At 41.8% G+C, this 21,434-nt stretch overlaps 7 long non-coding RNA genes across 11 annotated transcripts; all 7 read right to left on the bottom strand.

The window, feature by feature from the left end:
• Nucleotides 1-2,016: 2,016 nt before the first annotated feature.
• Nucleotides 2,017-3,028, bottom strand: LOC116800595. 2 transcript variants are annotated; one of them, XR_004361498.1, is made up of 4 exons: nucleotides 2,894-3,028; nucleotides 2,641-2,832; nucleotides 2,455-2,503; nucleotides 2,017-2,400 (listed from the first exon to the last, which is right to left on the bottom strand). It is a non-coding gene; the product is annotated as an uncharacterized LOC116800595 (long non-coding RNA). The 2 variants fall into 2 exon arrangements; XR_004361497.1 differs by having other exon boundaries at nucleotides 2,021-2,400; nucleotides 2,890-3,028.
• Nucleotides 3,029-5,038: 2,010 nt separating this feature from the next.
• On the bottom strand, nucleotides 5,039-6,102 carry LOC116800517. The gene is made up of 3 exons (XR_004361449.1): nucleotides 6,006-6,102; nucleotides 5,301-5,936; nucleotides 5,039-5,243 (listed from the first exon to the last, which is right to left on the bottom strand). It is a non-coding gene; the product is annotated as an uncharacterized LOC116800517 (long non-coding RNA).
• Nucleotides 6,103-6,304: 202 nt separating this feature from the next.
• LOC6620748 lies at nucleotides 6,305-6,952 on the bottom strand. Its single transcript, XR_004361448.1, has 3 exons — nucleotides 6,462-6,952; nucleotides 6,379-6,404; nucleotides 6,305-6,320 (listed from the first exon to the last, which is right to left on the bottom strand). It is a non-coding gene; the product is annotated as an uncharacterized LOC6620748 (long non-coding RNA).
• A 3,768-nt stretch (nucleotides 6,953-10,720) lies between these two features.
• On the bottom strand, nucleotides 10,721-11,714 carry LOC116800516. Of its 2 annotated transcripts, none has more exons than XR_004361447.1 (4): nucleotides 11,580-11,714; nucleotides 11,327-11,518; nucleotides 11,141-11,189; nucleotides 10,721-11,086 (listed from the first exon to the last, which is right to left on the bottom strand). It is a non-coding gene; the product is annotated as an uncharacterized LOC116800516 (long non-coding RNA). The 2 variants fall into 2 exon arrangements; XR_004361446.1 differs by having other exon boundaries at nucleotides 10,741-11,086; nucleotides 11,576-11,714.
• A 3,797-nt stretch (nucleotides 11,715-15,511) lies between these two features.
• LOC116800498 lies at nucleotides 15,512-16,852 on the bottom strand. 3 transcript variants are annotated; one of them, XR_004361437.1, is made up of 4 exons: nucleotides 16,541-16,852; nucleotides 16,214-16,473; nucleotides 15,764-16,153; nucleotides 15,512-15,708 (listed from the first exon to the last, which is right to left on the bottom strand). It is a non-coding gene; the product is annotated as an uncharacterized LOC116800498 (long non-coding RNA). The 3 variants fall into 3 exon arrangements; XR_004361438.1 differs by having other exon boundaries at nucleotides 15,764-15,839; nucleotides 15,950-16,153; nucleotides 16,214-16,850; XR_004361436.1 differs by having other exon boundaries at nucleotides 16,214-16,851.
• A 337-nt stretch (nucleotides 16,853-17,189) lies between these two features.
• Nucleotides 17,190-17,782, bottom strand: LOC116800499. Its single transcript, XR_004361439.1, has 3 exons — nucleotides 17,346-17,782; nucleotides 17,263-17,288; nucleotides 17,190-17,204 (listed from the first exon to the last, which is right to left on the bottom strand). It is a non-coding gene; the product is annotated as an uncharacterized LOC116800499 (long non-coding RNA).
• A 765-nt stretch (nucleotides 17,783-18,547) lies between these two features.
• LOC116800500 lies at nucleotides 18,548-19,081 on the bottom strand. Its single transcript, XR_004361440.1, has 3 exons — nucleotides 19,063-19,081; nucleotides 18,738-18,993; nucleotides 18,548-18,668 (listed from the first exon to the last, which is right to left on the bottom strand). It is a non-coding gene; the product is annotated as an uncharacterized LOC116800500 (long non-coding RNA).
• Between the last annotated feature and the right edge of the window lie 2,353 nt (nucleotides 19,082-21,434).

Below are 21,434 nucleotides of genomic sequence, written 5' to 3'. Positions count from 1 at the left end.
GACTTCTCTGCCACGAGATGAACTCCACGACCATAATGCCAGCAGCTCAATAAAAACGCAATGACGGCTGCGCTGGACAACTCTTCGCAACTCTTCCTGACGACCGGCAATACGCATCTGCAATACAAACAAACTCACTAAACAATTGCATAAAGCTGCCATTGACGATATAATCGGATCTTCACCAAACGACGGCTGCGTGGGATGACGCAGCTGAGAATAAATCACCTGCAACTTGTTGCAAGTTGCCCACTTCCAGCGGCCGCAACAGACCACCGCCAAAATGCAACAAAACTTACCTGTGATGACTCCTGAGGCTCTCTGCGACGCGGTGCTCCTGTCCTTCTGATGGGGGTACCTGAAAAGAAACAAATAAAACAATGTTAGTCTAAAATTTTAAATTTTATTGCAAAATAATTTCATTTTAAAAATGTAAACAAACATGCAAGCTGATAATGTTACCAATCATGTCAATGTCTGAAATCCTTGCCTACAAAATACTAACTTAAAATTAATACTAACTAACTATGTCCAAGCCCCAAAAACTCACCCCATGCTATGTTAAACTCAAAAATTCAAATTATTGTACCTACATATTGCATTTATTGTAATCAAAGGCAAAATAAAGTTGTGGATGCGGAACAGAATTCATTCTGTCTCCGTACCTCCACCTACAAAGTAAAAAACGTTTATGCGTGACCACCAATTTCAAGTCTCCCAGCATTTTCCCACCCCTCACCACACCCGTTTTCCAAAGCAAGGCAGCCAAATCTGTATATGAGGAATCCAAAACTAGGAATCGACTCTCACACCAGCCGTTACCCTGCAGCACCATTGCTCCTGCACGCAGCGCAACGACGGCACCCCCTCAAAATACAGATGCTGAGCTGCCACCTTGGAAACTCGTGCCACTAAGCTGCAGAGCGCCACCCATACTCGTTGACGACGTCAAAGAAATTGTCCCGCTCCTGGAAAAGCTAAACTATACAGCAGGAGTCTCCAGCTACACTACCAGGGCAACTGAAGGGAACGGGATCAGGATTCAGGCCAAGGACATGACCGCCTTCCACAAAATCAAAGATGTCCTTATAGCAAACGGCTTTCCTCTATTCACTAACCAGCCAAAGTCTGAGAGGGGCTTCCGAATAGTAATCAGACATCTCCACCACTCCACTCCATGCTCGTGGATTGTCAAGGAGTTGCTGACACTCGGATTCACCGCGCGCTTCGTCAGAAATATGACGAATCCGGCTACAGGTGGCCCCATGCGCATGTTTGAAGTGGAGATCGTCATGGCCAAGGACGGCAGTCATGACAAAATTATCTCACTCAAACAAATCGGTGGACAAAAAGTGGATATTGAAAGGAAAAACAGGACACGGGAGCCGGTCCAGTGCTACAGATGCCAGGGCTTCAGGCATGCCAAGAACTCATGCATGAGGCCACCAAGATGCATGAAATGCGCTGGCGACCACCTGTCATCCTGTTGCACCAAGCCAAGAACCACCCCTGCTACCTGCGTCAACTGCTCTGGAGAGCACATTAGTGCATACAAGGGATGCCCAGTTTACAAGGCAGAAAAACAAAAGCTTGCGGCTAACAACATTGACACAAACAAAATACGTACAATTAAAGACGCAACTAAAAATTTTTATAGACGTCAGGGCCCTCCTCCACGCAATAACACCCCTCGGCTACCACATAGCTCAGCAATCCTGAGCAGATCAATCGCTGAAGCCCGCCAGGAGGCTGCCAGAAAGTCGGTATTAAATCCCTTCCGTCAAAATACGAACGACAGAAGGCCACGTTTTTCTTCCCACGACACTGCCATTCAAACCCGGCTGAATAAATGGCGCCGAAATATTAACAAGATACCCAAAAAGGGTAGGACAACCTCAAAACACAACGCAAAGCTAAGACTGGTATCCAGGACAAGCAATCCAGCGCAAAGACATCTGGAAAATTACCAGGACATGCTCCGAAAACAAAGGAGTGAAGAAAATGACCAGGAACCTGAAAAAGGTAACTCAAATCCCATGCAAGCTAGCAATGACAGCCCTCCGACCACCAGCAGAGCTGCCAGAGCTAGTTTCAAACCAAGAGTTATTGATGTAGCCACACCATCGCCAAGAAACTCCAATCCATACATACAAAAAGGCTTCTCGGACGACCACACAACAAACCTAGCTAATAGAGTCGACAACTTAGAGAAGAAAATTGACATTTTAATGGCCTTAATCATACAAGGAAGAAACAATAATCTGGACATGGACACATCCAATTAAATCTACATCTATTTATAAATATATTAACGATATCTATATCCGATGGAAAAGCGCACTCCAGTCAGCTCCCAAACTCGTGCACGGTCACCACCTTCCTCGACTCAGCTTAATTTTCCTGGAATACAAATACAAGTAAATAACAGCAATAAAATATAAACAATGCTCTCACCTCAACGCACCCGGATGAACAAGCCCAAGACAACGCACTCCAGCCGATCCTGAAGAAACGATGAGGAGAAAATCAACCAGGACATAAAAGAAAAATCGGTAGATCGATATAAAAAGGATTAGCGTGGCAGAAACATGATGAATAAAAGGCGACTCGCTGCAGCAATTCATGCACAACGTCACTTACCTGAACTTTCTCGCCACACGGTCCCTGACAGTATCCCTCATCACCGATGCAATCTACCTGCAATGCAGCGCTGCAAAAGACGGGCCACAAAAGCTGCTGACCAGGGCACCCAGCGCGGAGCTGCAAAATCCATCCTTCCTGCTACTCTCAAAATCCAGATCGACGAGCGCCTACAAGAGCTGACGCTAAAACCTAAAAATAAAACAATTAACCATAAACAAACTAAACAAAACAATCAAATGCACTTACCTACTTGACCACAACCAACTGCTGTTCCACATCTAAAGCAACTGACAAGAGGTGGCGAGCGTCGCAAAAACAAAACGAAATCGCCTATTTTCGCGATTATAAACACAAAAAATTAATAATTCTAAGACGCCGTGTCCACCTCCTGATGCCACTGCACAAAAAAGGATCACTATCCCGGAGCCGACATCATATTAAAAAGAATTAAAATCCTTATCCAAATTGTATAAATTTCCTCATTACTGTATTTTCAATGATTTCCTGATAATCTGTAAGGAAAGGAAAATTAATAAGAATATAATACAAAATTATTCAAGGACACACAGAAAATTGCAAACCTGACAGGCAAACCAGCAGATACAAAAAATGCGACCTCACCCTGCCGACTATGCGCACGTAAATCATGAGACAGGCACCGCAAAAGCAAAACTAAATCGCCAACTTTCGCGATTTTAAACACAAAAAGTTGACAATTTTATGATGCCGTCTCCTTCTCCTGATGCCAAAGCATAAATAAGGATCATTTGCGTGGCGCAGCTGCCACATCAATATGCCGAAAAAACTTGTCCTTAAATTGTATTATTCTCATCAGTTCTGTATCTTCGACGAATTCTCTCCTAACCTGCAACGAAAAGAAAATAAATAAGAACGCGATACAAAAACTACTCAAGGACACATAAATAATAACAAACCGGACAGACAAAGTAGCAGACGATAACAGACGGCTCCATCCTGCTGACGTCAAGCATGCAGCTCCAGCTTCCAAGACTCCAACTATTGAAACAAGGGAACACAAGCTATTACTGGGAAATATATATGTATAATATAATACTTATCTAATTGCAAACTTGATGACTCCAAAATCGCGGCACTCCAGCCGCAATAACACAATGACAAGGGCCTCCAATTTAGCCCCTACAAAACGTACCTGAAAAGCAAAAAATCAACGCAATTATAAACGCAATGCAATATTCACCCCAGACTAGCTTCCCCCATAAGTACCTGAAAAACAATAACAAACGCAGTTATATAAACAAATATACACAATTATAATACTTACCTTAAATTAAATGTACCTGAAACAACAAAAATTAATGCAATCATCAAATAACAAATATTATACTTACCAATTTCTATTTTTACATCCATTTCCATGGCAATCTCGTTGCGGCGGCTCTCTGCAACAAATCTCGAATCGGCGGCCCCAAGCAACCAATCCTGAAGCTATGGCCACAAGACGCGACGCACCTGGCTTCCTTCGGTGATTGTCCGAACTACAATCCCCACAGACGACTTCTCTGCCACGAGACGAACTCCACGACCATAATGCCAGCAGCTCAATAAAAACGCAATGACGGCTGCGCTGGACAACTCTTCGCAACTCTTCCTGACGACCGGCAATACGCATCTGCAATACAAACAAACTCACTAAACAATTGCATAAAGCTGCCATTGACGATATAATCGGATCTTCACCAAACGACGGCTGCGTGGGATGACGCAGCTGAGAATAAATCACCTGCAACTTGTTGCAAGTTGCCCACTTCCAGCGGTCGCAACAGACCACCGCCAAAATGCAACAAAACTTACCTGTGATGACTCCTGAGGCTCTCTGCGACGCGGTGCTCCTGTCCTTCTGATGGGGGTACCTGAAAAGAAACAAATAAAACAATGTTAGTCTAAAATTTTAAATTTTATTGCAAAATAATTTCACTTTAAAAATGTAAACAAACATGCAAGCTGATAATGTTACCAATCATGTCAATGTCTGAAATCCTTGCCTACAAAATACTAACTTAAAATTAATACTAACTAACTATGTCCAAGCCCCAAAAACTCACCCCATGCTATGTTAAACTCAAAAATTCAAATTATTGTACCTACATATTGCATTTATTGTAATCAAAGGCAAAATAAAGTTGTGGATGCGGAACAGAATTCATTCTGTCTCCGTACCTCCACCTACAAAGTAAAATAAAAAACCCATGCAAGCTAGCAATGACAGCCCTCCGACCACCAGCAGAGCTGCAAGAGCTAGTTTTAAACCAAGAGTTATTGATGTAGCCACACCATCGCCAAGAAACTCCAATCATTTCTTACAAAAAGGGTTATCGGATGACCCCACAAGAAAATTAGCAATTAGAGTCGACAATTTAGAAAAGAAAATCGACATTTTATTGGCAATAATTACTCAAGGAAGAGACAACAATCTTGACATGGATACATCCAATTAAACTTACAAATACTTATATCTAGTAAAACGACATCTTTATCTGATGGAAAAGCGCACTTCTATCTGCCTCCATACTCTCTCAAAACTCAGACTGACGAGCGCCTACAAGAACTGACGCTAAAACCTAAAAATAAAACAATTAATCATTAACAAATTAAACAAAACAATCAAATGCACTTACCTACTTGACCACAGCCAACTGCTGATCAACATCTAACGCAACCGACAGGAGGAGGCGGGCTTCGCAAAAACAAAACGAAATCGCCAATTTTCGCGATTATAAACACAAAAAATTAAAAATCCTAAGACGCCGTCTCCACTTCCTGATGCCACTGCATTAATAAGGATCACTAGCGCGGAGCTGACATCACTTTTAAAAGCTTCAAAATCCGTCCCCAAATTGCATCATTTTCCTCAGTATCTTATGCCCAATTATCTTCCGATAACCTGTAAAGAAATGAAAATCAATAAGAATATGATGCGTAATTAATAAAGGACACACAGAAAAACTTAAAACTTGCCAGGCAAACAAGCAGATACAGATATGCGATTCCATCATCCTGACGCCACGCACGCAAATCCTTCAACGCAACCGACAACAAGAGACTGGCACCACAAAAGCAAAATAAATCGCCAATTTTCGCGATTATAAACACAAAAAGTTGACAATTTTATGATGCCGTCTCCATCTCCTGACGCCATTGCACAAATAAGGACCACTTGCGTGGCACAGATGCCACATCAATATGCTGCAAAATTTGTCCTCAAATTGTATATTTCTCCTCAGTTCTGCATCATCGACGAATTCTCTCTTAACCTGTAATAAAAGGAAAATAAATACGAATGTATACAAAAATTACTCAAGGACAATTAAATAATAACAAACCGGACAGAAAAGGTAGCTGACGCTAGTTGACGGCTCCATCCTGCTGACGACAAGCACACAGCTCCAGCTTCAAAGACCCCAACTATTGAAATAAGGGAACACAAGCTATTACTGGGAAAAATATTTTTATAATATAATACTTATCTAATTGACAATTTGAAGACTCCAAAATCGCGGCATTCCAGCTGCAATAACACAATAACAAGGGCCTCAAATTTAGCCCTTACAAAACGTACCTGAAAAGCAAAAAAAAAAATCAACGCAATTATTAAAGCAACACAATACTTACCCCAGACTAGCTTGCTCCTCAAGTACCTGAAAAATAATAATAAACGCAACTATATAAACAAATATACATCAATATAAGACTTACCTTAAATTAAATTCCACTCAACGTACCTGAAACAACATAAATTTATGCAATCATAAAAAACAAATAGCATATATAATACTTACCAAATACTATTTTTGCATTCACTTCCATGGCTATTCCGTTGCGGCGGCCCTCTGCAACAAATCTCGAACCGGCGGCCCCAAGCTGCCAATCCTGACGCTATGGCCACAAGACGCGGCGCACCTGGCTTCTCTCGGTGACAGACCGAGCTACAATCCGCACTGACGACTTCTCTGCCACAACAAGACGAACAGCAGCTCTATAAATACGCAATGACAGCTGCGCGGGATTCATCTTGCCACTGACGATAACCAAATGACGGCTGCGCTGGATGTTGCAACCGAGAACAAAGCACCTGCTACGCCGGCCGGACACACTTATTGCAAGTGGCCCACTCTCAGCGACCGCAACAGATTACAGCCAACTTACAACAAAAACTCACCTGTAATGACAACTAATGCTCCTCAGCGACTCGATGCTTCCGTCCTTCTGGCGGGAGTACCTGAAAAGAAACAAATTGTATAATGTTAGTCTCTAATTTCAATGTTTTTTGTAAAATCACTACAATTTATTAATGTAAACAAAACATGCAAGACGATAATGTAACCAGTCCATGTCTCTGTCTATAATCTAAAGCCTACGAAAAAAAATACTAACTTAATATTAAATACTAACTATGTCCAAGCCCCAAACTCACCTCATGCAATGTTAAACTCTAAATTCAAATAATTGTACCTACATATTGCATAAAATGTAATCAAAGGCAAAATAAATTTGTGGATGCGGAACGGAATTCATTCTGTCTCCGTACCTCCACCTACAAAGGAAAAAAAACAAAACATGCAAGACGATAATGTAACCAGTCCATGTCTCTGTCTATAATCTAAAGCCTACGAAAAAAAAATACTAACTTAATATTAAATACTAACTATGTCCAAGCCCCAAACTCACCTCATGCAATGTTAAACTCTAAATTCAAATAATTGTACCTACATATTGCATAAAATGTAATCAAAGGCAAAATAAATTTGTGGATGCGGAACGGAATTCATTCTGTCTCCGTACCTCCACCTACAAAGAAAAAAAAGGCGCAGGTGTGCCTCAAGGAAAAAAAAAAAAACTCCGTACCTCCACCTACAAAGTAAACGTACCTCCACCTACAAAGTTTAAAAGTAAAAAAAGTAAAAAAAAAAAGTAAAGTTTATAAAATAAATTAAATAAATAAATAAAATAAATTAAACAAATAAATTAAATAAATTAAATAAGCAGGAGGATTATATATTGAATAAAACCCAATTCTGTGCGAAGAACAAAAGAAATACGCGAGACACCAACACCAGCGCGCAACCAACCAAACACACTCACGCGCAAACATAACTATATTCGTTCGTCAATAGACAAATTAATTGTTATAAATTGTCTTCCGGCCGCAAAGTATAAAACCGCGACAACAATTAACTTTTAGTGGTCTAACGAAAACGAACAATAAAACAGTAATTGTGCAACTCCAAAAAGACGCCGCCTCTACCAAAGGAAACAAGGAGAAGAAACGCAGAGAGAAAGGAAGAAAGTACACCTGGAGAAATCTTAGAAGAGAAGGAGGATTTCCAAAGCAACGAAACGATAATCTGGAGAACACACTTAAATCAAAATCCAGGGTATTTATACCACTACAATTATCGCAATATCGCAAAATTTTTATTTTTAATAAAATAATATATATTTTAAATAAAATAAAAAATAAGCATGTCCAGTTCTGACCACCTTTTCTCTGAAGACGAGGTGCTTTCAATTACCTCAAGCGAGCGATCTTCCCCTATTCACGTAAACATTTCGCCTATGTCTCACGGGTCTGGCAATTCCCTGGTTAAAACGACCAATATTAACCAGAAGAAATTGCCTTTAAATCAAAAGAAAAGCCCAATTAACTCTTCTTGGGTAGCCATGAATTTCTTTAATTCCCTTTCTCAAAATACGAAAGAGAATATAAATGCCAAAAATGCCCAAAGAGACCCCCTCTCGATTACCAATACTGCTGCAGCCAATGTTGGCGCCAAAAGCAGCATCTCGAAGGGGAAATCGCCTTCTTCTCCTCCATTCTCTTCACAAACACATAAGCGAAATTCACTCCCCTCAACGACTCACACAAATACAACCGCACCCACAAACACCGACGCCACTCAAAGAGAGTTCACATCCACCACAGCGACCTGCACTAATGCAGCTGCAGCCACTAATACGGACATAGAATTAAGAGGCGCCAAACCGAGCGACGCTATGGGAAATTTCCCCTCTCTCCCACACACCGACAGCTCAGAGAAAAATCTGAGCTCATCCACCAAAATCGGACTTTATGCCTCTTCCCCTCCTTCTGATACACACACGCAAATAAATAAAGCCACCGAAACAAATTTAGAAAGCTGCTCTAAATCTCCCGCGCTTGCCAATTCAAAAACCAAACTCAACAAAGCCAATGATATTGACAGTGGTGAAATTGCTCCACCACTTATACAAATTAACGAAAGCAAGCAGGAGGAAAGACCTAGTACAACTGTCAATGCTTTCTGGTCAATCTTTAACCACAAGCCGGTTGCTTCTAAGCTTAGTTTAAGTACGAAACCAACCAATCTCCCCATAAATACTGGGAAAAGAAGCATTTCCCCTCACCAAAGGAGTGCTTCTTTACGCCCTGATGCTCAGGGCGATTTAAAATTAAAATTACCCAACAATAGATCCATGCCCACTGTGGGGAATTTAGCAAAAGCTCGCACCCTTAGTCGGCCTGCTGCCAAGCGGGACTTATTTAAATCACCGTCCAAGAGCCCAAACGAGCAGCCCATGAGTTTCTCGGAAGTGGTTGCTGGAACAGGTCCAATCTTTGTGGCACCTTCAGTTCCGGCTCCAACTACGAAAACCCCGGCCAAGAGGACTAATGACGACCTGGACTGCCCCAGTTTTAAGACGCCAAATAAACGTTTATGCGTGACCACCAATTTCAAGTCTCCCAGCATTTTCCCACCCCTCACCACACCCGTTTTCCAAAGCAAGGCAGCCAAATCTGTATATGAGGAATCCAAAACTAGGAATCGACTCTCACACCAGCCGTTACCCTGCAGCACCATTGCTCCTGCACGCAGCGCAACGACGGCACCCCCTCAAAATACAGATGCTGAGCTGCCACCTTGGAAACTCGTGCCACTAAGCTGCAGAGCGCCACCCATACTCGTTGACGACGTCAAAGAAATTGTCCCGCTCCTGGAAAAGCTAAACTATACAGCAGGAGTCTCCAGCTACACTACCAGGGCAACTGAAGGGAACGGGATCAGGATTCAGGCCAAGGACATGACCGCCTTCCACAAAATCAAAGATGTCCTTATAGCAAACGGCTTTCCTCTATTCACTAACCAGCCAAAGTCTGAGAGGGGCTTCCGAATAGTAATCAGACATCTCCACCACTCCACTCCATGCTCGTGGATTGTCAAGGAGTTGCTGACACTCGGATTCACCGCGCGCTTCGTCAGAAATATGACGAATCCGGCTACAGGTGGCCCCATGCGCATGTTTGAAGTGGAGATCGTCATGGCCAAGGACGGCAGTCATGACAAAATTATCTCACTCAAACAAATCGGTGGACAAAAAGTGGATATTGAAAGGAAAAACAGGACACGGGAGCCGGTCCAGTGCTACAGATGCCAGGGCTTCAGGCATGCCAAGAACTCATGCATGAGGCCACCAAGATGCATGAAATGCGCTGGCGACCACCTGTCATCCTGTTGCACCAAGCCAAGAACCACCCCTGCTACCTGCGTCAACTGCTCTGGAGAGCACATTAGTGCATACAAGGGATGCCCAGTTTACAAGGCAGAAAAACAAAAGCTTGCGGCTAACAACATTGACACAAACAAAATACGTACAATTAAAGACGCAACTAAAAATTTTTATAGACGTCAGGGCCCTCCTCCACGCAATAACACCCCTCGGCTACCACATAGCTCAGCAATCCTGAGCAGATCAATCGCTGAAGCCCGCCAGGAGGCTGCCAGAAAGTCGGTATTAAATCCCTTCCGTCAAAATACGAACGACAGAAGGCCACGTTTTTCTTCCCACGACACTGCCATTCAAACCCGGCTGAATAAATGGCGCCGAAATATTAACAAGATACCCAAAAAGGGTAGGACAACCTCAAAACACAACGCAAAGCTAAGACTGGTATCCAGGACAAGCAATCCAGCGCAAAGACATCTGGAAAATTACCAGGACATGCTCCGAAAACAAAGGAGTGAAGAAAATGACCAGGAACCTGAAAAAGGTAACTCAAATCCCATGCAAGCTAGCAATGACAGCCCTCCGACCACCAGCAGAGCTGCCAGAGCTAGTTTCAAACCAAGAGTTATTGATGTAGCCACACCATCGCCAAGAAACTCCAATCCATACATACAAAAAGGCTTCTCGGACGACCACACAACAAACCTAGCTAATAGAGTCGACAACTTAGAGAAGAAAATTGACATTTTAATGGCCTTAATCATACAAGGAAGAAACAATAATCTGGACATGGACACATCCAATTAAATCTACATCTATTTATAAATATATTAACGATATCTATATCCGATGGAAAAGCGCACTCCAGTCAGCTCCCAAACTCGTGCACGGTCACCACCTTCCTCGACTCAGCTTAATTTTCCTGGAATACAAATACAAGTAAATAACAGCAATAAAATATAAACAATGCTCTCACCTCAACGCACCCGGATGAACAAGCCCAAGACAACGCACTCCAGCTGATCCTGAAGAAACGATGAGGAGAAAATCAACCAGGACATAAAAGAAAAATCGGTAGATCGATATAAAAAGGATTAGCGTGGCAGAAACATGATGAATAAAAGGCGACTCGCTGCAGCAATTCATGCACAACGTCACTTACCTGAACTTTCTCGCCACACGGTCCCTGACAGTATCCCTCATCACCGATGCAATCTACCTGCAATGCAGCGCTGCAAAAGACGGGCCACAAAAGCTGCTGACCAGGGCACCCAGCGCGGAGCTGCAAAATCCATCCTTCCTGCTACTCTCAAAATCCAGATCGACGAGCGCCTACAAGAGCTGACGCTAAAACCTAAAAATAAAACAATTAACCATAAACAAACTAAACAAAACAATCAAATGCACTTACCTACTTGACCACAACCAACTGCTGTTCCACATCTAAAGCAACTGACAAGAGGTGGCGAGCGTCGCAAAAACAAAACGAAATCGCCTATTTTCGCGATTATAAACACAAAAAATTAATAATTCTAAGACGCCGTGTCCACCTCCTGATGCCACTGCACAAAAAAGGATCACTATCCCGGAGCCGACATCATATTAAAAAGAATTAAAATCCTTATCCAAATTGTATAAATTTCCTCATTACTGTATTTTCAATGATTTCCTGATAATCTGTAAGGAAAGGAAAATTAATAAGAATATAATACAAAATTATTCAAGGACACACAGAAAATTGCAAACCTGACAGGCAAACCAGCAGATACAAAAAATGCGACCTCACCCTGCCGACTATGCGCACGTAAATCATGAGACAGGCACCGCAAAAGCAAAACTAAATCGCCAACTTTCGCGATTTTAAACACAAAAAGTTGACAATTTTATGATGCCGTCTCCTTCTCCTGATGCCAAAGCATAAATAAGGATCATTTGCGTGGCGCAGCTGCCACATCAATATGCCGAAAAAACTTGTCCTTAAATTGTATTATTCTCATCAGTTCTGTATCTTCGACGAATTCTCTCCTAACCTGCAACGAAAAGAAAATAAATAAGAACGCGATACAAAAACTACTCAAGGACACATAAATAATAACAAACCGGACAGACAAAGTAGCAGACGATAACAGACGGCTCCATCCTGCTGACGTCAAGCATGCAGCTCCAGCTTCCAAGACTCCAACTATTGAAACAAGGGAACACAAGCTATTACTGGGAAATATATATGTATAATATAATACTTATCTAATTGCAAACTTGATGACTCCAAAATCGCGGCACTCCAGCCGCAATAACACAATGACAAGGGCCTCCAATTTAGCCCCTACAAAACGTACCTGAAAAGCAAAAAATCAACGCAATTATAAACGCAATGCAATATTCACCCCAGACTAGCTTCCCCCATAAGTACCTGAAAAACAATAACAAACGCAGTTATATAAACAAATATACACAATTATAATACTTACCTTAAATTAAATTCCACTCAATGTACCTGAAACAACAAAAATTAATGCAATCATCAAATAACAAATATTATACTTACCAATTTCTATTTTTACATCCATTTCCATGGCAATCTCGTTGCGGCGGCTCTCTGCAACAAATCTCGAATCGGCGGCCCCAAGCAACCAATCCTGAAGCTATGGCCACAAGACGCGACGCACCTGGCTTCCTTCGGTGATTGTCCGAACTACAATCCCCACAGACGACTTCTCTGCCACGAGATGAACTCCACGACCATAATGCCAGCAGCTCAATAAAAACGCAATGACGGCTGCGCTGGACAACTCTTCGCAACTCTTCCTGACGACCGGCAATACGCATCTGCAATACAAACAAACTCACTAAACAATTGCATAAAGCTGCCATTGACGATATAATCGGATCTTCACCAAACGACGGCTGCGTGGGATGACGCAGCTGAGAATAAATCACCTGCAACTTGTTGCAAGTTGCCCACTTCCAGCGGCCGCAACAGACCACCGCCAAAATGCAACAAAACTTACCTGTGATGACTCCTGAGGCTCTCTGCGACGCGGTGCTCCTGTCCTTCTGATGGGGGTACCTGAAAAGAAACAAATAAAACAATGTTAGTCTAAAATTTTAAATTTTATTGCAAAATAATTTCATTTTAAAAATGTAAACAAACATGCAAGCTGATAATGTTACCAATCATGTCAATGTCTGAAATCCTTGCCTACAAAATACTAACTTAAAATTAATACTAACTAACTATGTCCAAGCCCCAAAAACTCACCCCATGCTATGTTAAACTCAAAAATTCAAATTATTGTACCTACATATTGCATTTATTGTAATCAAAGGCAAAATAAAGTTGTGGATGCGGAACAGAATTCATTCTGTCTCCGTACCTCCACCTACAAAGTAAAAAGAAAAACCTAGTACAACTGTCAACGCTTTTTGGTCAATTTTTAACCCTAAGCCGGACATTTCTAAACTCAGCCTAAACAAGAAACCCACCATTCGCTCTGTAAATACTGGGAAAAGAAGCACTTCCCCTCATCATAGGAGTGATTCTTTACGCCCTGATGCCCTGGGTGATTTAAAATCAAAACCCAACAATAGATCCATGCCCACTGTGGGGAATTTAGCAACAACTCGCACCCTTAGTCGGCCTGCCGCCAAGCGGGACTTATTTAAATCACCGTCCAAGAGCCCAGACGAGCAGCCCATGAGTTTCTCGGAAGTGGTTGCTGGAACAGGTCCAATCTTAGTGGCACCTTCAGTTCCGGCGCCAACTACAAAAACCCCGGCCAAGAGAACTAATGACGACCTGGACTGCTCCAGTTTTAAGACGCCAAGTAAACGATTATGCGTGACCACCAATCTCAAGTCTCCCAGCATTTTCCCACCCCTCACCACACCCGTTTTTCAAAGCAAGGCAGCCAAATCTGTATATGAGGAATCCAAAACTAGGAATCTACACTCACACCAGCCGTTACCCTGCAGCACCAATGCTCCTGCACGCAGCGCAACGATGCCACCTCCTCAAAATACAGATGCTGAGCTGCCACCTTGGAAACTTGTGCCACTAAGCTGCAGAGCTCCACCCATACTTGTCGACGATGTTAAAGAAATTGTCCCGCTCCTGGAAAAACTAAATTATACAGCAGGAGTCTCCAGCTACACTACCAGGGCAACTGAAGGGAACGGGGTCAGGATTCAGGCTAAGGACATGACCGCCTACCACAAAATTAAAGATGTCCTTATAGCAAACGGCTTTCCCCTATTCTCCAACCAGCCAAAGTCCGAGAGGGGCTTCCGAGTTGTAATCAGACATCTCCACCACTCCACTCCATGCTCGTGGATTGTCAAGGAGTTGCTGACGCTCGGATTCTCAGCGCGCTTCGTCAGAAACATGACGAATCCGGCTACAGGTGGCCCCATGCGAATGTTTGAAGTGGAGATTGTCATGGCCAAGGACGGCAGTCATGACAAAATTATCTCACTCAAACAAATTGGTGGGCAAAGGGTGGATATTGAAAGGAAAAACAGGACACGGGAGCCGGTCCAGTGCTACAGATGCCAGGGCTACAGGCATGCCAAAAACTCATGCATGAGGCCACCAAGATGCATGAAATGCGCTGGCGATCACCTGTCATCCTGCTGCACTAAGCCAAGAACCACCCCTGCTACCTGCGTCAACTGCTCTGGAGAGCACATTAGTGCATACAAGGGATGCCCCGTTTACAAGGCCGAAAAACAAAAGCTTGCGGCTAACAATATTGACATAAACAAAATACGTACAATTAAAGACGCAACTAACAACTTCTATAAACGTCAAGGCCCTCCTCCACGCAATAACACCCCACGGCTGCCACACAGCTCAACAATCCTGAGCAGATCAATTGCTGAAGCACGCCAGGAGGCTGCCAGAAAGTCGGTGTCAAATCCTTTCCGACAGAACATGAATGACAGAAGGCCACGCTTTTCCTCCCATGACACTGCCATTCAGACGCGACTGAATAAATGGCGCCGAAACACTAATAAATTACCCAAAAAGGGTAGGATTACATCAAAAAATAATGCAAAGACAAGACTTGCATCCAAGACAAGCAACCCAGCGCAAAGACACCTGGAAAATTACCAGGACATGCTCCGAAAACAAAGGAGTGAAGAAAATGACCAGGAACCTGAAAAAGGTTCTTCAAATCCCACGCAAGTTAGCAAAGACAGCCCTCCTACCACCAGCAGAGCTGCCAGAGCTAGCTTCAAACCAAGATTTATTGATGAAGCCATGCAATCGCCAAGAAACTCCAATCTTAACTCACAAAAAGGCTTCTCTGACGGCCCCACAACAACCTTAGCAAACAGAGTCGACAACTTAGAAAAGAAAATTGACATTTTAATGGCCTTAATCTTACAAATAAGAAACAATAATCTTGACATGGACACATCAAATTAAATCTATATCCTCTTACATCTAAATAAACGATATCTTTATCCGATGGAAAAGCGCACGTCTGTCTGCTTATAAACCTCCTCCACTGTCACCACCCTTCTCGACGCAGCCTAATTTATCTGGAATAATAATTCAATTAGTGGATGGCACAAAAACAATAAACAATACCCTCACCTCAACGCATCCGGATGAGCAATCCTAAGACAACGCACTCCAGCTGATCCTGACGAAACGATGCGGAGAAAACCAACTAGGACATAAAGGATGAATCGGTAGATCGATATGAAAAGGATTAGTGTGGCAGAAACATGATGAATAAAAGGCGACTCGCTGCAGCAATTTATGCACAACGTCACTTACCTGAACTTTCTTTGCCACACAGTCCCTGGTAGTATCCCTTATCACCGATACAATCTACTTGCAGTGCTGCGCTGCAATTGACGGGCCATATAAGCTGCCTATGCTCCGATCAGGGCACCTTGCGCGGAGCAGCAAAATCTATCCTTCCTGCTACTCTGATAATCTTCCAGATCGACGAGCGCCTACATTAGTTGACGCTAAAACCTGAAAACAAATCAATTAACCAATAAGAAAATAAACAAAACAAATAAATAAAGCACTTACCTCAATAACCAGAGACAACTGGTGATCCAACACAACCATCAAGAGAAGACCGGCTCCGCAAAAGAAAAACAAAATCGCCACCTTTCGCGATTATAAACACAAAAAACTGACAACCTTACAACGCCGTCTCCATCTCCTGATGCCTCTGCACTCACAAGGATCACTATCCCGGAACTAACATCATATTAAAATGAATTAAAATCCGTCTCCAAATTGTATAAATCTCCGCAGTACCGTTTTCTCAATGACTTCCCGACAACCTATAAAGAAAGGAAAATTAATAAAAATATAATACTAAATTAATCAAAGACACAGAAAATTGCAAACCTGACAGGCAATCCAGCAGATACAAAAATTCGCCCTCATCCTGCCGATGATGCGCACGTAAATCAGGAGACGGGCCTCACTATAGCAAAACAAAATCGCCAACTTTTGCGATTATAGATACAAAAAACCGACAATTTTATGATGCCGTCTCCATCTCCTGACGCCATTGCATAAATAAAGAGCAATTGCGTGGAGCAGATGCCACACCAACATCCTGCAAAACATGTCCTTAAATTGCATATTTCTCCTCAGTTCTGTATCTTCAACGAATTTTCCGCTAACCTGTAATGAAAGGAAATTAAATAAGAATGCGATACAAAAATTACCCAAGGACACATAAATAATAACAAACCGGACAGACAAAGTAGCAGATACTATTAGCCTGCTCCATCCTGCTGACGACAAGCACGCAGCTCCAGCCTCAAAGACTCCAACTATTGAAACAAGGGTACACAAGCTATTACTGGGAAATTTATATTTAAAATGTAATACTTATCTAATTGCAACTTGATGACTCCATATCTGCGGCATCCCAGCTGCAATTGCACAATAACAAAGGTCCTCCAAACCAGCTCTTACAAAACGTACCTGAAAAGCAAAAACAAAATCAACGCAATTATAAAAAATACTCAATACTCACCCCAGACAAGCTTCCTTTAAGTACCTGAAAAACAATAACAAACGCAATCATATAAACAAATATACACAAATATAATACTTACCTTAATTTAATTTCCACTCAATGTACCTGAAACAACAAAAATTAACGCAATCATAAAAAACAAATAACATATATAATACTTACCAAATACTATTTTTGCATCCATTTCCATGCCTATAACGTTACGACGGCCCTCTGTAACAAATCTCGAACCGGCGGCCCCAAGCTGCCAATCCCGACGATATGGCCACAAGACGCGGCGCACCTGGCTTCATTCGGTGATTGATCGAGCCACAATCCTCACTGACGACTTCTCTGCCACAACGAGACGAACTCCACCATCATAATGCCAGCAGCTCTATATAAACGCAATGACAGCTTCGTGGGATTACATTCTTGCCACTAACGATACAACTTACCTTAATCAAACGACCGCGGCGAGGGATGCTGAAACCGAGAACTACTAACCTGCAACGCCGGCCGGACATACTTGTTGCAAATGGCCCACTTCCAGTGGCCGCAACAGACCACTGCCAAAATGCAACAAAACTTACCTGTGATGACTCCTGAGGCCCTCAACGACGCGGTGCTCCTGCCCTTCTGGTGGGGGTACCTGAAAAGAAATAAATAAAACAATGTTAGTCTAAAATTTTAATGTTTATTGCAAATAATTTCATTTTAAAAAAAATGTATACAAAACAAGCATATGATAATGTTACCAGCCCATGTCACTGTTATAATCTAAAGCCTACAAAGAAAAATACTAACTTAACATTAAATACTAATCTATGTCCAGCCCCAAACTCACCCCATGCTATGTTATACTCTAAAAATTCAAATTATTGTACCTACATATTGCATTTATTGTAATCAAAGGCAAAATAAAATTGTGGATGCGGAACAGAATTCATTCTGTCTCCGTACCTCCACCTACAAAGTAAAAAATGAACTTTCTTGCCACACGTTTCCCGATTAGTATCTCTTATCACCGATGCAATCTACTTGCAGTGCTGCACTGCAATAGACGGGCCATATAAGCTGCCTACGCTTCGCTCAGGGCACTTAGCGCGGAGCTGCAGAATCTATCCATCCGCTACTCTTAAATTCCCTCAGATCGACGAGCGCCTACACTAGAGACGCCAAAACCTGAAAACAAAACAATAACCCAATAAGAAAATAAACAAAGCCAAACAAATAAAGCACTTACCTCAACAAACACAGCCAACTGGTGATCCAACGCAACCAAAAAGAGAAGACGAGCCCTGCAAAGAAAAAACAAAATCGCCATCCTTCGTGATTATAAACACAATAAATTGACAATCTTACAACGCCGTCTCCTCCTCCTGATGCCACTGCACTAACAAGGATTACTATCCCGGAGCTGACATCATATTAAAAATAATTAAAATCCGTCTCCAAATTGTAAAAATTTCCCCAGCACCGTTTTTTCAATGATTTCCTGATAACCTGAAAGGAAAGGAAAATTAATAAGAATATAATACAAAACTAATCAAGGACACACAGAAAAATGCAAACCTGACGAGCTCATCCTGCCGATGAAGCGCACGTAAATCAGGAGACAGGCAGCGCAAAAGCAAAACTAAATCGCCAACTTTCGCGATTTTAAACACAAAAAATTGACAATTTTAGGATGCCGTCTCCATCTCCTGACGCCAAAGCATAAATAAGGATAATTTGCATGGCGCAGATGCCACATCAAAATGCTGCAAATCCTGTCCTTAAATTGTATATTTCTCCTCAGTTCTGTATCTTCGACGAATTTTCCGCTAACCTGTAATGAAAGGAAATTAAATAAGAATGCGATACAAAAATTATCAAGGACACATAAATAATAACAAACCGGACAGACAAAGTAGCAGATGCTAGTGGACGGCCTCATCCTGCTGACGACAAGCACGCAGCTCCAGCTTCCAAGACCACAACTATTGAAACAAGGGAACACAAGCTATTACTGGGAAAAATATAATTATAATATAATACTTATCTAATTGACAACTTGATGACTCCAAAATCGTGGCATTCCAGCTGCAACAACACAATAACAAGGGCCTCCAATTTAGCCCTCACAAAACGTACCTGAAAAGCAAATAAATCAACGCAATTAAAAAAGCAATAAAATACTCACCCCAGACTAGCTTCCTTTTTAAGTACCTGAAAAACAATAATAAACGCAACAATATAAACAAATATACACCAATATAATACTTACCTTAAATTAATTCCACTCAATGTACCTGAAACAATACAAATTAATGCAATCATAATTAACAAATAGCATATATAATACTTACCAAATACTATTTTTGCATCCATTTCCATGGCTATTCCGTTGCGGCGGCTCTCTGCTACAAATCTTAAAACGGCGGCCCCAAGCTGCCAATCCTGACGCTATGGCCACAAGACGCGGCGCACCTGGCTTCCTTCGGTGACAGACCGAGCCACAATCCTCTCTGATGACTTCTTCGCCAAGAGACGACTCCACCACCATATAGACAGCGGCTCTCAAGAAATGCAATGACGGCTGCGTGGGGCAACTCATTGCAACTCCTCTTCCTGACGAACGGCAATTTTATCTGCAATATATTCAAACAATTGCATAAAACTGCCACCGACGATACAACTGATACTCACCTAATGACGGCAGCGATGGATGCCGATACCAAGAACAACTAACCTGCAATCGCCGGCCGGACAAAATTGTTGCAAGTGGCCCACTTCCAGCGGCCGCAACAGACCACTGCCAAAATGCAACAAAACTTACCTGTGATGACTCCTGAGGCTCTCTGCGACGCGGTGCTCCTGTCCTTCTGATGGGGGTACCTGAAAAGAAATAAATAAAACAATGTTAGTCTAAAATTTTAATGTTTTTTGCAAAATAATTTCATTTTATAAATGTAAACAAAACATGCAAGCTGATAATGTTACCAATCATGTCAATGTCTGAAATCCATGCCTAAAAAATACTAACTTAAAAATTAATACTAACAAACTATGTCCAAGCCCCAAACTCACCCCAAGCTATGTTAAACTCAAAAATTCAAATTATTGTACCTACATATTGCATTTATTGTAATCAAAGGCAAAATAAAATTGTGGATGCGGAACAGAATTCATTCTGTCTCCGTACCTCCACCTACAAAGTAAAAGACAACAATCTTGACATGGATACATCCAATTAAATTACAAATACTTATATCTATTAAAACGACATCTTTATCTGATGAAAAAGCGCACTTCTGTCTGCCTCCAAACTCTCTCAAAACTCAGACTGACGAGCGCCTACAAGAACTGACGCTAAAACCTAAAAATAAAAAACAATTAATCATTAACAAATTAAACAACAATCAAATGCACTTACCTACTTGACCACAGCCAACTGCTGATCCACATCTAACGCAACCGACAAGAGGAGGCGGGCTTCGCAAAAACATAATGAAATCGCCACTTTTCGCGACTATAAACACTAAAAATTAATAATCCTAAGACGCCGTCTCCACCTCCTGATGCCATTGCACTAATTAGGATCACTAGCGCGGAGCAGACACCACATTTAAAAGCTTCAAAATCTGTCCCCAAATTGCATAATTTTCCTCAGGGTGTATCTTCAAAGAATTCCTTCCTAACCTGTAATGAAAGGAAAACAAATAAGAATGCAATACATAAACTAATCAAGGACACATAAATAATAACAAACCGGACAGACAAAGTAGCAGATGCTAGTGGACAGCTCCATCCTGCTGATGACAAGCACGCAGCTCCAGCTTCAAAGATTCCAACTATTGAAACAAAGGAACACAAGCTATTACTGGGAAATTTATATTTAAAATGTAATACTTATCTAATTGCAAACTTGTTGACTCCAAAATTGCGGCATTCCAGCTGCAATAACACAATAACAAGGGCCTCCAACTTAGCCCTCACAAAACGTACCTGAAAATCAAAAAAATCAACGCAATTATAAAAGCAATAAATACTCCCAAGACTAGTTTCCTCCTAAAGTACCTGAAAAACAATAATAAACGCTACTATATAAACAAATATACACCAATATAGTACTTACCTTAAATTAAATCCCACTCAATGTACCTGAAACTACAAAAAAAATTAATGCAATCATAAAAAACAAATAACATATATAATACTTACCAAATACTATTTTTGCATCCATTTCCATGCCTATTTCGTTGCGGCGGCCCTCTGCAACAAACCTCG

This window comes from Drosophila sechellia, chromosome 2R (assembly GCF_004382195.2).
Source record: "Drosophila sechellia strain sech25 chromosome 2R, ASM438219v1, whole genome shotgun sequence".
NCBI lineage: Eukaryota > Metazoa > Arthropoda > Insecta > Diptera > Drosophilidae > Drosophila > Drosophila sechellia.
Note: the sequence above shows the minus strand (reverse complement) of the source record. Positions and strands in the feature narration are given on the sequence as shown.